The 15,961-nt window shown below is 37.6% G+C and overlaps 1 protein-coding gene across 12 annotated transcripts in view; it reads left to right on the forward strand.

The window, feature by feature from the left end:
• The window catches only part of AUTS2 (activator of transcription and developmental regulator AUTS2), a 1,098,554-nt gene that overhangs the window by 478,471 nt on the left and 604,122 nt on the right, over positions 1 to 15,961 (forward strand). The window lies entirely within an intron of this gene.

Genomic DNA, 15,961 nt, shown 5'->3' on the forward strand with positions numbered 1-15,961 from the left:
AAGGAATTCAAATAGGAAAAGAAATCTAATTATCCCTCATTGCTGATGCTATGATCCTATATTTAGGAGACCAAACAAAATAATAATAATAATTCTCCCAAAGACTATTTACAAATTCAGCAGTGTAGCAGGGTATAAAATCAATATCCATAAGTTAATCCATAAGTTAATTGCTGAAAAAGCAATTAGAAAAACCATCCCATTCACAATAATGACAAAAAAGCCTTAGGATTAAATCTATCCAAAGAATTGAAAGGCCTCTACAATAAAAATTATGGGACACTGATGAAAGAAAGTGAAGAAGACCTTAGAAGTTGGAAAGACTTCCATTGTTATTGGACAGGTAGAATTAGTATTATCGAAATGCATACTCCCCAAAGTGTTACATGGATTTAATGCAGTCTTCCATTAAAACACCAATAACATTCTTCATAGAAGTAGAAAATACAGTGCTAATCTAAAATTTGTTTGGATGAATAAGAGACCCCAAACCATCCTGAGCAAGAAGAACAATGCTGGAGACATTAGAGTACCTGATCTACTTTAGATCTTTAGTAACAAAAACAGTGTGGTACTGGCACAAAACAGACATAAAGATCAGTGGAATAGAAGACAGCAAGACAAATCCATAGACAAAGGTGTTAAAAACACATGCTGGAGAAAAGATAGACTTTTTAACAAATGGTGCTGAGAAAACTGGAAATCCATATGTAGTAGAGTAAAACTTGATGTCTATTTCTCACCTTGTACAATGGACAATTCAAAGTCGATCAAAGACCTAAGAATTAGACCAGAAGCCCTGCAACTGCTGGAAGAAAATGTAAGTTCAACACTCCAACATTTTGTTAGAGGAACTGACTTCCTTAACAAGATTTTTAAAGCATAAGAGTAAAATAAAAAATCAATGAGTGGGAGGGCATCAAATTAAAAGCTTTCTCACAGCAAAGGAAGCAATTAAGAGCATGAAGAATGAGACAGTAGAGTGGGAGAAAACCTTTGCCACCTGCTCCTTAGGGGATTAATGTCCAGCATATATAAAGAATTCAGAAAACAACATAAAAACAACAACAACAACAAAATGGCAGTTAACAGATGAACAAAAGAACTAAAGAGAGACACTTATCAATAGAAGAAATATAAGTGGACAATAAATATATGAAAAAATGTTCAATATTTGTAGCATTCAAGGACATGCAAATCGAAACTATATTGAGATTTTCATCTTATCCCATGCACAATGGCAAGTATAAATGTTGGCAAAGGTGTGGGGGAAAAGATACACTCATATATTGGTGGAACTGTGAATTAGTACAACCACTGTGGAAAAGCAGTATGGAGATTCCTCAAAAAACTAGGACTAGAATGTCCATATGACGCAGTTGTCCCACTCCTTGGTATTTTATCCGGTCAACATACAATAGAGATGCATCCACATCAATGTTTGTAGTGATGAAATTCACAATAGCCATGCTATGAGACCAGTCCAGATCCCCATCAGTAGGTGAGCAGATAAAGAAAATGTGGCATACATACACAATGGAGATTTACTCAGCCATGAAGAAAAAAAGAAATTATGGCATTTGCTGGTAAGTGGATGGAGCTGAAGAACAACATGTTAAGTGAAATAAGCCAGACTCAGAAAGTCAGTTGTTGAATGTTTTCTCTCATATTTGGAAGCTAGACCCAAGTAATCGGAAAAAGGAGGTCAGGGTATCTCATGAAAAGAGATCAGTGGAAGAAGAGAAATCAGTGGAGTAGAGGAGGTGGGTTGAGAAGGGGGCAGGAGGGATGGCTAAGGGGAGGAGCCATGGAATGAATCTGATCAGACTTCCCTATGTAATGCATTAACTGGGAAAAAAAAAAAAAGTACTCAGGACTGAATTAGAGCAAATTACATCCCATACTTGTATATTAATGTCAAAATGAACCCCAATATTATGTAAAAATAAAAAAATCTTACCACAGGCAAGTTTTATCTGTCATGTATAAAAGAGTTCATGTTATTAATGTTATATATCATGTGCCATCATCAGGAATTTCTTTTATTTGTCTTTTTAAATTTTTACTTAAACAAGTTTCATGAACACCTGCAGTATTCCAGACAGGCTAACACTCAACAAGCTCCCAAGGATACACACTAAGGGATGTATATTTTAGTAGGGCATGGTGCTCTTTCAGGGACACATTACTTACTGTAGTGTGTTTTTACTCATTTATAGCCTGCCATTTTACCCTTATCCTATGAGGTGGCTTTGACATAGATGTGAACTATGGTAGTATGTGAAGAAGATGAAGGCCAAGTTGGACTTTGCAGTTTACATGGTGGTCAGCAAGAGCCCAGAGAGGCTTTGACTCCAGACTGTGAGTGGACCCGTGGGCTTGGTTATTTGGAGATATCACTGTTAGTGACAGTGTGGGGGTATGGATGCCTGAATGGCAGGAAGGGAATGTGAGACTTTGCAGTGTATAATCAAGATAAGATATGGTGAGTCCGACACTGAAGAAGGGAGGTCAGGGGTGGCATGTTTTCTCATATATAGAAGTTAAAAAGAAAAAAGAGGGGAGGGGAATCCCATGAAATCAGAAGGGAAATGAGTAAAGTAGAGGAATTGGGACCACAGGGAGGGAAAGCCGAGGCACAGGGAAGTAGACTGGTTGCATGTTCAAGTATGTCACAGTGACCCCTATCATGACTAATCGCAGTGCACTGATTTACATTGTTTTTAAATGTAGGTTAGGTCAAAGAGTGAGAAATAGGGAGGATTTAATCCTTTTTAAGGCAGATTCTCCCTGTAGAGATGTGAGATAAAGAACACAGGGTGATGGGGATTCTGGTTTGATTTTCTAGTGTAGAGTAGGCTTGATGATTTGTACATCTTAAATTTGATGGGGTACATCTTAAGTTTGATAGGGTACATCTTAAATTTGTAGGAGCTGTAAAACCTCAAGGAGTGTGGTCAACTGTTGGTATGGTAGTGGAATGGTGTACAGCTGAGTGTCTGGGCTAGAGGCTAAAGGGAGTCAGGTCCAGCAGTGACACTGAAGCCATAGAGGTAGATAAGGTGGTTCTCATATCTTTACTACAAAATCACAATTTCTCCTCTGTGCTTCCAAGTTTCTGAATACCTCATGATTCCTTACAGAACCCCTTAGCTTCCTTTACAAAAGGTCCTGCTGCTCTCTCCCATGCCATTTATATTCCCCAGATTCCCAGCGGTTTGCTGTCTCCCCCACTTGCTGTGCTGTTTGATACCTGAGTTATATCACACACGGGGTTTCCTGTGTTCATAAGGCTTTGCCTCCTTTGTCCTTGTAACAAACTTTAATATCCCCTTCTTTGACTCCCACATCCCTGCTTGTGGTTGCATCCACAAACCCTTGAGTCTTTGGGGGCCTGCCTTTTCAGTAGTCCTTACCTCTCACCCTAGCCCATTTTCTAAACCCTAAACTCCTAAAGGACCGAGAAGTACCTTTACTTGAGTTCACAGCCCTGCTACAGGATAGCTCTTGGCAAATAGGTGTTCAGAGAGTATTTTTTTTTTATCGAATTAATTCGTTTATATGTGAGCCATAGGTGTCACTTTAGTGACTTTTGGATGTATTCAGGAGTGAATTACAGCTTACAGAATATCACTGTGTTCATTATAAGCAGAAATAACATAAAACCTGAGATCTCTATCAAAGCCATTTTTCTAATTGAGAAATCAAAATATGTCCTCACAGACCTTACTGCAAACCTGTTTGTTTTACCAAAGATAACATTTGAACTCATTTTGTTTATTTTGACAATTTTGTTATTGTCCCCATAGGGGCTATTTGGTCTAGGATTGCATAGTGTCTGATTTGGGCACTGCTAATATTGATCTCCCCTTAAAGAAAGGGTTTTGGAAACCTATAGGGCCACTATAAGCCTATAGGGGGAAATCTGCAATACCCCAGATCTGCAGCGCTAGAGGGGAAGATACATGAACAACATGAAAAAACAAGGGAAGAAAATGATCCAAACAAATCTAGATTCTATAGTAATAGAATCCAATGACAGTATGTTAGAAGAAATGTCAGAAAAGGAGTTCAGATTATACATGATTAAGATGATTCACGAAGCAAAGGATGAGATAAGAGAGCAAATGCAGGCAATGAATGATAATACCAATAAGCTGAAAGAGCACCTGCAGGAAGCAAAAGATCATTTCAAAAAAGAGATAGAGATTCTCAAAAAAAAAAACCAAACAGAAATCCTTGAAATGAAGGAGACAATAAACCAAATAAAAAAGCTCAATGGAAAGCATCACCAACAGCCTAGACCACTTGGAAGACAGAACCTCAGACAACGAAGACAAAATATTTAATCTTGAAAATAAAGTCGCCCAAACAGAGAAGATGATAAGAAATCATGAACAGAATCTCCAAGAACTATGGGACATCATGAAAAGACCAAATTTAAGAATTATTGGGATTGAGAGGCACAGAGATACAAACCAAAGGAATGAACAACCTATTCAATGAAATAATATCAGAAAATTTCCCAAACCTGAAGAATGAAATGGAAAATCAAATACAAGAGGCTTACAGAACACCAAATGCACAGAATCACAACAGATCCACACCAAGGCACATTATAATGAAAATGCCTAACATTCAAAATAAAGATATGATTTTGAAGGCCGCCAGAGAAAAGCATCAGATTCCATATACGGGGAGACCAATACGGATAGCAGCTGACTTCTCAACCCAGAAGTACAGCAACTAACGGGAAAACCGGGAAGCCTCCATGCGGGGCGGTGAAGAGATCCATCGCCGACAGCGAGGAGTCCGAGACCTACAAGTCCCTTTTCACCTCTCACAGCTCCGCCAAGCGCTCCAAGGAGGAGTCGGCCCACTGGGTCACCCACACGTCCTACTGCTTCTGAAGCCCAGCCCAGGCTTCTCCCGCGTCCCGGGATCTTCTGTGGGGTCCTCGGTACCGTGTTCTCGCTGGTGTACTCGGTCTCATAAAGCTGTCCTCGCCAACCTGAAAAAAAAAAAAAAAAAAAAAAAAAAAAAAAGAATTTTTTTTTTTTTTTTTTTCATCAACCCAGACTCTAAAAGCTAGAAGGGCCTGGACCAACATATTTCAAGCTCTGAAAGAACATGGTTGCCAACCAAGAATCCTATACCCAGCAAAACTAACCCTCAGATTTGAAGATGAAATAAAATCCTTCCATGATTATTTGTTACAAATAGAAAGCCTGCACTACAGAATGTTCTCAACAAAATATTCCATGAGGAGGAAATGAAAAACAACAATGTAGGTCAGCAAAGGGAGGAACTACCTTAGAGAAAAACCACTCAAAGGAGAAACCAAGCCGACTTAAAAACCAGAAATAAGCCAAATGACTGGGAATACAAATCATATCTCAATAATAACCCTGAACGTTAATGGCCTAAACTCATCAATCAAAAGACACAGACTGGCAGAATGGATTAAAAAGAAAGACCCAACAATATGCTGCCTGCAGGAGACTCATCTTATAGAAAAAGACATCCACAGACTAAAGGTGAAAGGACGGGAAAAAACCTACCACGCACACGGACTCAGTAAAAAAGAGGGGGTTTCCATCCTCATATCAGATAAAGTGGACTTCAAGCCAAAGTTAGTCAGAAGGGATAAAGAAGGACATTTCATACTGCTTAAGGGAACCATAAATGAGGAAGACATAGCGATAGCAAATATTTATGCCCCAAACAATGGTGTATCCCTGTACATCAAACAAATCCTTCTCAATTTCAAGAATCACATAGACCAGAACACAATAATTTTGGGCGACTTTAACGCACCGCTGTCACCACTAGATAGATCTTCCAAATAAAATCCAACCGAAGAAACCATAGAACTCAATAACACAATCAATAACCTAGACTTAATAGACATATATAGAACATTCCATCCATCAATGAGTGGATACACTTTCTTCTTAGCAGCACATGGAACCTTCTCGAAAATAGACCATGTGTTATGCCACAAAGCAGCCCTTAGGAAATGCAAAAAAATAGAGATACTGCCTTGTGTTCTATCGGATCATAATGGACTGAGAGTAGAAATCAATGACAAAATAAAAAACAAATTACTCCAACACCTGGAGACTAAATAATATCCTATTGAATGAAACATGGATAACATAAAACATCAGGGAGGAGATGAAAAAATTCTTAGAGGTCAATGAGAATGATGATACAACATATCAAAATCTCTGGGACACTATGAAAGCGGTACTAAGAGGAAAATTCATTGCATGGAGCGCATTCCAGAAAAGAATGAAGAGTGAACAATTAAATGACCTAACATTACAGCTCAAATCCCTAGAAAAAGAAGAACAGAATAACAGCAAAAGTAGTAGAAGACAGGAAATAATTAAAATCAGAGCTCAAATCAATGAAATTGAAACAAAAGAAACTATTAAAAAAAATTGACATAACAAAAAGTTGGTTCTTTGAGAAAGTAAACAAAATAGATAAACCCTTAGCCACACTAACAAAAGAGGAGAGAGAAGACTCAAATTACTAAAATACATGATGCAAAAGGAAATATCACAACAGACACCACTGAGATACAGAACATAATGAGAAGCTACTTTGAAAATCTGTATTTGAACAAAATAGAAAGTATCGAAGACATTGACAAATTTCTAGAGACATATGCTCCGCCCAAACTGAACCAGGAGGACATACACGATTTAAACAGATCAATATCAAGCAATGAAATAGAAGAAGCCATTAAAAATCTACCATCCAAAAAAAGCCCAGGACCAGACGGATTCTCAGCCGAGTTCTACAAGACCTTCGAAGAAGAACTCATTCCAATACTTCTCAAAGTATTCCAGGAAATAGAAAAGGAGGGTACCCTACCGAACTCATTCTATGAAGCTAATATCACCCTCATACCCAAACCAGGAAAAGACACATCAAGGAAAGAAAATTTTAGACCAATATCCTTGATGAATATAGATGCAAAGATCCTTAACAAAATATTGGCTAACCGTATCCAAAAACATATTAAGAAAATTGTGCACCATGATCAAGTGGGGTTCATTCCTGGAATACAAGGATGGTTCAACATTTGTAAATGAAGAAATCCAAAAGGAAATAAGCTTTGGAATAATAACAGGGCAGGAATTTAAGATTAGAAAACATAAGACATTCAAAGAGGAGAGGAAGCAACTCAAAGGGATTTGGGATTAAAGAAAATGAACATTTCAGCAGAGTAGAGCTCTGGAAAATAGAGAGTACGATCTGATTAGGAAGACTACAGACTGAAGAAATTTTCCAAATCCTTCCCAGAGCTGGGAAGGCTACAGGGAAACAGCAGTCTCATGCATTAGGAACACAAATTCACATGACATTTCTGGAAGGCATTTTGAAAAAACCCTAAAATGAGTTAATACCCTTTGATTCAGTTTTCCACTTTGAGAACTTGGCCCTAGGAAATAAATGATATGTCCAAAGGGGGGGAAAAATATGTCCTCATAGAATAGTTGACTGATACAGATAATATAAAAGAAAAACTGAAGTATCCCTTGTTTGACCACCCACTAATGTCTTGAATTAAAACTTTCATTATAAGAGCATATGCACAAAACAATAAAATAGGCTCAATCTGCATATTCTTGACTTTTTAAAAACATTCTATCTCATGTATCTTTAAATATCAGTAAATAATCATTTTAAAAATGTCTTGCTAATAAACAGACTAATATAATTTATCCAGGTCCCTGCTATTGAACTTCTTAATTGTTACAAATCTTGCACTGAAATAATCACAGTTTGATTAACAATCTAGTAGAGTGGCTATATTTATCTATTTTTAATAACACTTTTGGAAAAAAGAAATGTGTATCTTCATTTTTTAAAGCAACTATATGGGCAAACTGTTTCTTGGGAAAGTCATGCCAATCTCCTTAACCATCAACTGAATCCTTTTTTGTATATTTTTAGATTCCTAATTGCCTGAAACTTAAAATACGTGAGGAAACTTCAACTTGCTACCATAGAAATGACAAATTTTGGGCTAAAGACCTTTGTAAATCTAAGTAGTTTGTTGAATTTAGAAATTGCCTTTTATGACTAATTGTAAGGGAACATCAAATATAAGAAATTGGTTTCAGAGTTTTGGGGTTAGGACCATCTTGAGTATAGGTTGGAGGTGGTTTCAAAGGAAGCCCTCCTGTTCCAGTTCTGTCACTAGCTGGCTTTCCTGTGCCCTTTGAGAGGCTGTTTCCCAGCTCCAAACCAAAGTTTTATTAGCATGAAATTGTGAGCTAGACCCATAGATGTTAAATGTCAGTAGTTAAATTTGTGGTTTGGGATAATTTCTGCTTTTTGTATCCTGTTCAAGATCCTTTTTACTCTCACTATCTGTATTAAATAACAATTTAGGTGATTATTCATAAAATAATAAGACATTCCTGCCCAGCCCATGCCAAGTGCTTTATTTGAACAAATGTGTATTGAGCTCATTTTGAAAGCTGGTCTGACTCCCAAGTGAATGCAGTGTCTTTAGCTTTAGCTAGGTGATTCGTTCATTTTTTAGACTACCTTGAGAGCAGCACTGCCCTATTTGATACTGTTGCCTGAAGGCCTGTTCTGTCTTTGCAGTCACAAAATGGTGATCTTCTCTAGTGCTCTTGTCTCCTAAGTAAATCCATAACAGATTTCTGGACTAACTTTCCCCCTCATAATGTCAGAAAGAAACATAAGAGAACATCCAGCCACAGGATACAAATCATGTTCAGAATAAATATACTGTTTTGCTAGCAAACTTAAAAATTCACTTGTGGAATCTAATAGCTGCAGGCAAATACATTTATTGAAACCAAGATTTAAGTGTGACTTATTATGTTTATGGAGTAGTTTAATACTACTTTCCTTTAAAATGAGTTTTTAATTTAGGATAAAAGAATTAAGACAGTTTTCCAGTGTAGAAATGACCTAACATCATGGGAGGGGCTAGGGTTTGGGGTTTGTGTGGATAAGATTCTATTTACTCACTATAGCCATTGGCTGGATTTAAAAGCTTTCCCAGATAGAATTTATGGAGTGAAATTTAAAACTAGTGCCTGTGTGCTACAATGTATGCTCACAACCAGTCATCAGTTTAGAGAGAGATGGAACAGAGAAGATATAGGTTCTATGATTAGTGTTGTGCAGTATAGTGTGACATGCCGAGATTGAGCTTAATACTACACTGTATGTCACAGTCTAACTTCTGGTTCAAAGTTTGTAGGTAATGCTATATCCTGGAGACCATTAACTACTTCTCTTTTGTTGATTATTCATTCTTTCTCGCCTCCTTCTGCCCTCCCCTTCTTGCCCTTCCCCTCTCCCATTCTCTTTTACTGGGGAGTGAACCCAGGCCTTGCACATGATTTGGCAAGTGCTTTACTACATCCAGGCCCTATTAACTCCTTCAGTGGAAGAGTGTAATCCATTCTTGATAGGAAGTTTCTGGTATATTGATCATATAGAACAATTGCTGGGGTTGGGGGTGACAACTAACATTTCTCATGTAGTTGATCCCAATTCTCTAGGCTCCAAGAGAAGTATTTTATCTATTTTATACCATTTCATCCTCCCCACACCTCATGAGGTGCAGGTGGTGTTGTACCCACTTTGAAGGTGATTGAGGTTAGATTTGTTATTGAAGTCATATGGGGTTACTTCATATGGTTGTACACATTTTTTATTGCATGAGGGCAAACGACTTAAGTAGTGGTGAAGACTAGATTGGCCCGGCCCAGAGAAGGCACTTTTTTTCTTATTTGTGCTAAACCTGAGTAAGCCCTGGTTGGTAATGGATTGAGTTGGGATTTGAATCAGGATTAGAATCCTTTGAGTAGGGTTTAGAATTTTTTCTAACTCAAAAGATCATGTTTTAAGTATTCGATGTTTCTGCCTCATATAAGAGAGACATTATTCCTCTATGAGTCCCCTATTATTTCCCTTTATTAAAACAATTTATTCTGTATAATGCAGAAGGGACATTGAATGACTTGAAATTGTTAGATGATAGATGTTAAGTTCTTACTTTTTGTCTTATCCTGGAGACAGGCATGTATTAGGTGCTCCAGTTTATTTTATAAGCTTTACAGTTTTTCTTGTTACTTATATTTTCATGAATACATATGAATATCATTTAGATACAAAGGTCTGGTAGAGATTAATTTTGATGTAAGAATGGAAGAAGTAATTTAGACTACAGACTTGAAGTATCTGCAGGGAGATAGGAAAATCTATTAAACTGAAAAAGGATCTGTATAACAACAGATCAACATCACTTAAGCACTCAAATTTTGATCTAATCCCATAGCCATTACTTGGCCAAATACATGTATTAATATACTTAAAAGAACTCAATTTTCTGTAAAGCAAAAAAAAAAAATATATATATATATATATATGTATATATATGTGTGTGTGTGTGTGTGTGTGTGTATTTATATGTGTGTCTGTGTGTCTATTTTTCTTCCTTCTAGTGATGTCCTGGAGCATTTTAGTTGATAGGGTTTGAGACTTAACCAGTGGAGTGAAATGAAAGTAAGAGGGAGTCAGTGGTAGGGTGTTTGGGTGTGTTCTGTGATGACTGTACTGGGCTCTTCTCTAAAGGCTTTCTTCAAACTGTTTTCTATCACCACCATCCTATCCAAACCATTTCCTTAAACATCTCTTGTTATGGCCTATACAGACATACTTATAGTCAAAGCTAGGATTAGAATCTAGGATGCTTGTTTCCAAGTCTTGCATGCTTTCATGAAATAATACCCAAAAAAGATAGCCAGAAAAATTATTTGAGATGAGTAATAGTTCAGACTAGACTGAGATTTTCCTAAAATACTTACATTAGTTGCTCACTTGTTCTGTACTCAGCACTATGCTAGTTGCTAAAGATGTAGAGATCTCTGCTTTCTATGAAATTATAATTAGACAAAATCAATACAAATTTTATAATGTAAAACGAGCAATTTTAATAACAATAAATAGCATGAAGATACTTTAGTTATCCACATTTGTTTATTGTGTTTTATTGCTCTGAGAAGTTATAGTCCAACCCTCTGAGTTGTAATGGGGGAGCTGTTCCTTGCTAAAAACACATCTATTCTAACGCATCTGACTCTGGATTTACTCTAGACCTTTCTGTTAATAGTAATTAAGGAAAGTTTTCCACCTAAATTAATAGCTTTCCTGTGTAACCACCATCTACCACCTGCAGTCCAGGTAGCAAAATAATGAACTATAAAATCCAGGCCAGCACAGTACATTTTCTTTGGCATTGGAAATCTTGGTGTTTTTATAAATTTTATTTTATTTGTTTGCATATCACCAGTGTCCTCCATTGTGACAGCCACTGTTTTGGATGCTTTCAGGACTCAGAAACTGGAAATCAGACACCCAATTGGCAAAATAGGTATTATATATTTTTGTGTGTGTGATATGATTATATTTGTGTACCCAACTTCAGTGAAAGCAAGCAGATGTAGTTTATATATGTACTGAAGGTCCCTTCCCATGAAAACCAAAATAAAGCCTTTTTTCTCTACTTGGTACTGTCTGGTACAAGCTCCTGTGTTGTGGGATGATTCTTGTATCTGCACTATTTGTTTCAGTAGTCACAGGCATGGTTGCAGTTGACATATGATTAGTGTGACTGAGGAACTGAATTCTGACTTTTATTTTAAATGTAAATATTAATAAGTGAGTGTAGCTAGTAGCTACCATAATGGGTAGCACAGGCACCCCACATGCTTTTTTCTCCTTTACATACTTTTTAAATTGACATCTTAAATTTATGTTTACAAATTCCCCTCTTTATTTGCCCATTTCCATCTTCTTTCCAGCTCAGTTCCCTTGGTGGTATTCCTTACTTTTCCTTTCCCTCTGTTCTTTCTCTCCCTGTTTTCTCTCACTTTTCTCTGTTTGTTTTAGGCTTGACTGTAAGTCCATCAACATTGTCATTTATCATGATCTTTTACCTAGTTAAACTTGCCTGTCTGAACCATCCTTCCTTACTCAAGACATGCCAGTATCTGAGGATAGACAGTGATTGCCAAGAGCTCCTGCTGTCCTGCTTATGTCATGAAAGCAAAGCAGAAGGAAGCGAGATCTTTCTGCAGAGATGTTTTGGTAGCCCTGCCGACTCCTGGAGGACTGCTGCTGTCCTAAATGCACAGAAGGACTCCTGCTAGATCATCCAGGGTCCTGCACAGAGTGAGTCAAAAGCAGCAGTGTCCAAATACCACAAGCTTAGGTTCCATGGTTCTGGTTTCCAGGACTTGGTCTGATTGTCGTCAATCACTGCATGTCTTTTCTGTCTTTCTGCCCCCTGCAGCCCTGTGGTTCTGATCTCACTGTTTTTGTTCTTCCTTTCTTCCTTTCTTCTTCCTCATCTTTCCCTCCTTTTGCTTCCTTTTCTGGTCCTAAAGCAACTTATTTCTTTTTTTTCTCTTTGTCCTCTTCATCCTCCTCTTTTCTCCTCCTGCCCCCACCCCCTTGCTGGGAATTGAACCCTGGGCTGCATTTTTGCTAGTGAGCACTCTGCTACTGAGCCCATAAACCGAGCCCATCCTTTCTTCTTAAGTAGGAATGCTACTTGTCTCTTTCCAGCCCTAGAAACTTGGCTTCTTCTGCTTTAATTCACCACTAAGGTTATGTAAACACACCAACTTTTTGGTGAAATGTTTTCCCTATTTGGAGTTATGGTGTTCGTCTTTGAGCTTTGTATGTGATCTGTCAAGCCGTGCACATCCTCAGTGACGATGGCTTTCTGTCTGCGAAGTCTTATGTTGCTGTCCTTTTACATCCTGTCACTTCAGAGTGTTCTCAGTTACGGTCGCCACTGTGCTGGAGACCTTGAGCTCTTCCAGGTCCCAGGCAGAGACCTTGGTCAGTCATCGAATGGCACCAGACAGAAAGGCAGTTTTTCCTCTCTGAAGGTTAAACAAGTTTTACACCACTGGTCAGAGAGGTTTTTAAGATATTAACCGAATCTGTTAGCACAGAGTGTGCTAACTCTCTTGTTATCTTAGAATCTTTGTAATTATTATGTGTAATCTGAAATGGTCTTGGCATGCCTCTGTGTATTTGTACTGTACAGTCTCTATTTCAGTTTAAATACTGCTCTTTTGAGGCTGATAGTGTTATATCCTGAACAGCATGCAGAGCAGCTTTCTTAAAATCTGCGTATTTACCATAGCTTAGCAGTTATCTGTCTTATAGCTCTGCATGAACTTGAGCTTGGTCTTGTCCTTTGGAAGGACCAGTCATTTTTTCTTGTCCTTTCATTATATGTAATTTACCAGCAGAAGTTCAAATAATGATTAATGATACCAGAATTTTAGATATGAAAGAATTGGGTAGTACCAGCTCCCTAGTGATGATTTTCAGTTACTAATGCCAGGTGACCTGCTTGTGATCCATTACCTTCTCAGAAGTGTTAGGTTCTGTTCTACAAAAGTGATCAGAATATGCAAGTGGAAGTCACTTTTTCAGGTACTCTACCTATATTATCTTATTTACTTATTCCTCAAAAAAGTAACTTACTTGGGAGGTGAGTGTTCATTCTCAATTGAAAGGAAGGAAGCTGAAGCACAACATCCACTTTCCAAATGGTAGGCTCTGTTTTCTACTTCTTTTTTCAAAATTCTCTGGGTCCCCAACCCCGTCGTTCTCCTATGCCATGTTATGGAATGCATATGTCAGCAAAATGGGGCAGGTGTCTTAGGAGGCAGCACATGAAAAGAGCTTGCAGTGCTCAGATTGTCACCCTGCGTCTTACTGTCATCTTGCCTTTCCCTCTAAGTTTCAGGAATGTCGAAAGAGTTAACAAAACCTTGGTAAAGCTGTGATATGACTGTGATGTACATGTGATGGAGTGATACATCTATGCTGGTATTTAAATGGACAGTGGAAAGACATTTATTTATAGGAATAAATCTAAGGAAATATATTCCATTGGAAGGGTTTCTATTAGTGATAGTACTTCCTATATTTTGGAACAATTACCCGATGAAATATTTTCCTGAAACTAGCCATTAATGAAGCTAACGTAGGCCAAGCAATACTTTTTTACTTAGAGACTTGAGAAGCATGGTTTAAAAACCCAGTAGTGCCACCAAATTTAAATGTCGATGAAACCAGCTATGTGTAGGGACTTGTCAAGCTCAGTCCTATGAAGCAAAACCATCTATAGTCTTGTTCTGTCATTTGAGTAACATTGAGGTCTCCCAAAAAAATAGTGACTCGGTCCTCAGGTAAATTTCCTTGCAAAGCATTAGTAGAAAAGTGTATTTCCATGCATCTTTGTAGAATAGCAGTATTTGAAATCAAGGAGGCATTTGCAATCAGTTTATATTATGATGGGAAAGGAGACAAAAAAATTCTTACAGATTGTATAAAGACTTTTGAAATAGGTGAAAAGTTGCAATTTGTCTTTCAGGAAGATACATGCTTTTGGTTTGGGAGCTCAGAATTAGAGTTCATCCTTATGTATAAAATGGAGAATCACTCGCTGGGAATGGCGCGATGTAGAAGTGAATTCATATTGTTAAGTTTTCTAGCACAGTGCATGGCGTGCATGGAGGAGGTGCATAGTAAGTGGTAATCCCTCAACTCCAACAGCAAAACAGCCTCATTCCTGGTTCTAACATTTACCTTCTAATTTTATCTCTCAGGGAGGGAATAAGAGGTGTTAGGTTATTATATTAATTAAATCTTTCTGTTAAAATTTTAAAACAGAGGAACAGAATGGCACAACAGACCACACAATATATAAAGTGAATAGATCACTGTGTTTCCAAAAAGCATTATTCCCTGACATTTGGTAGCTTTTGTAAATAGAATAGGTTTGAAAGCTATTATTATAAATAATAGAAGATACTTTTGGTACTACTCTGCTAAGTACTGTAGAGTTATAGAATACTTAACATCTTTGATTTCTTGACTTCCACATAGATTTACTATCCAATAGATTTGGCTTGGGGGTTGGGGGTAGAATTCCAGAGTTATTTCTTTTCTGACCTCTCAACCTTTCCTTTTACAGAGAAAATTTTTGCACCTTTCATTTGAAATATTGTTAGTTTTCCCCAACAGTCAATTATTGTATGCATTGTCTGTAGAAGTAAGAGACATATTTATCCCAGTGCACATTGCTTTTTACAAATTCCAGTTTCATCTCCTAAACTGGATTGATCATTCCATATCGGCCCCCCTTTTGTGACATTAGTAAATCACAGCCTGTGTTGCTTATGTTAAGCATTTTCCTAAGCTTTTGGAATCTAGAAAATAGTTGACTGTTGTAGCATTTAATAAAATTTAGATTTCTTTCCCCTCCTGTGTTAATGAACTGTCCCTCTGTTACTTTATAGAAATTGGAGAAGAACTGTTCTGTACTATAAGGGTGGAGACCTGGGCCTAGGCTCATTTCCTATAAGTATTCTTTCTAGATCATGGTTTTTAGTCTTCCTAATTATGTCATTTGTTAAGGTCAATATAATATCTTCTTTCTCATAGGTAGGAGATGGTTTGAGTTTCACTCTTTCAGTGAGATCTGATTCGTTACTTCCAGTCTGAAGGCCAGGCACATTTGCAAGAATCTTAAGCTGCAAGTGAGCACTTGGAGCCTTGTTTGTCCATAAGAGTCCACGTGCATGAGGTGTCTCATCCAAGTACAAACCAGCATGCTCACTGTCCCCTCTGCACCATGCCCACTGGTGTCTTCATGCTTGGATGGCCATACACTCCCACATGTGGCATTTACAGGTGGGCCTGTTTCCATCATGTACGGTCACCAACAATTTGAATTTACAAAAGGAACAAATCATGGGGCAGTTATTCACTTTGCTGACAGGTATTTTGGGTTTTCTTGTTTTGTTTTTGTCTTCAAAATGGTTTTTCCTAGAGACCCTTTAAATAACAAGTTATCTTGATAGTTATA

Source organism: Sciurus vulgaris, assembly GCF_902686455.1.
Source record: "Sciurus vulgaris genome assembly, chromosome: 18".
Classification (NCBI taxonomy): Eukaryota; Metazoa; Chordata; class Mammalia; order Rodentia; family Sciuridae; genus Sciurus; species Sciurus vulgaris.